Below are 1535 nucleotides of genomic sequence, written 5' to 3' on the forward strand. Positions count from 1 at the left end.
TGTGTGTGTGAGAGTTTAAACCAAGTTGCTCATGTAACCATGTTATTGAGCCATGATTATTCTATATAATTTGAAAAAAATGATACATGGAGTACAAAGTCTTTCATGATGGTGGCTTGCATAAATGTATGAAAAAGTTATGATGGGATATAAATTTCCACTGTTTGTGTATGTTTTCCCTGTAGAGTGAAAACTTATCATAGTTTATGACTCTGACTTGATAATTAAGCAGATGATATACGGTTGATAAGAAATCACTTTATCCACAATATGAAAAGAAGTTATTTGAGTAGTAAGCTTAATGACTGGCTTAAATATATTCCTCTAGTAAATAGGCAAGCCATTCATTAACTTCGAAATTATACACCTGTGATTACTATAGGTATGAAAGTGTTGTATTAGCATAAAATAACAAGATTTGAATCTTCTGTGGAGAAATATAAGAGTAATTAGAGTGATATCAGTTTATATGCAAACTGTTATTTTTAGGAAATTACACTTATATTCCTTAAGGACTTTTGGGTTATCCAAAGAATGCTTTTAATTTCAGAAATGAAAAATTGCAAAAAGTCCATACATTCTTCTGGTTGTTAAGTATAGATATGTAATGAGACGAAAAAACTATTATGTCATACATATTTTTATATGCTTTTATTAATTCCTACATAAAACATTCTTTGCTTTTTATATATACTCTAATGTGTATGTATATGAATTCAGAATTTATATGCACTTCTTTTTTATGAAGAATAATAAGTGATATTTATCAGATTAAAATTATATTGATTGGTAGATATTTCTTTCATTTCATCCTATTTCCTGACCTTAAAGCTGAGGAGCAATTCCTACATGATTTGGATTTCAAAACAAATAATCTTGATTGGTAAATCTGATTTTTTTTTATTCTGCTTTTTTGAGAAGATATAATAGGGACTGTGTGTATTACTTAAGTAAAACTTTGCATAAAATATTTAGTTTATTAAAAATGTACTGGTCACTAATAGTGATAACAAGAGATAAGGTATGTATGGTCCGTAATTTACAGTGTACCGAGATGAGGTATGGAATGTTTAAAGAGAAATTGTAAATTGCAGTTGAATTAGTTGCAATTCAACTCGATCCTGTATGCAGGTACATACTATTGAGTTCTTTCAGATTTATGCTAAAGTACTAATAATTTGCGCGTTACAATGTATGACAGAATGCTGCACAACCAGTAAGCGATCATTTCTAACTTATTTCGTCTTGATCTTGTGCTTTGAAGAATCTATATTATTACTTTTTTCTGATAAATGCAATAAAAGAAGTGCGTGGGTACATGGTGCCAGTGTGATAGGGCCAGACAGTTTACATGCGAAAAGCTCATACGAAAAAGAAATGACGGATAGGAGAGACAGGCAGGGCGAGAGGACCAAATGCTGCCTGAAAATTCGTCGGGGGTTTGTTTATTGTGTGTACTCCTTCGTGTCTATAGCTATTTTTGGTCGAATTATGAGGGATGAGAAGACTTATGATACAACCTAGTTATGTTTCTC

The sequence above is a fragment of the Penaeus monodon genome, chromosome 21 (assembly GCF_015228065.2).
Source record: "Penaeus monodon isolate SGIC_2016 chromosome 21, NSTDA_Pmon_1, whole genome shotgun sequence".
In the NCBI taxonomy this organism is placed as follows: domain Eukaryota; kingdom Metazoa; phylum Arthropoda; class Malacostraca; order Decapoda; family Penaeidae; genus Penaeus; species Penaeus monodon.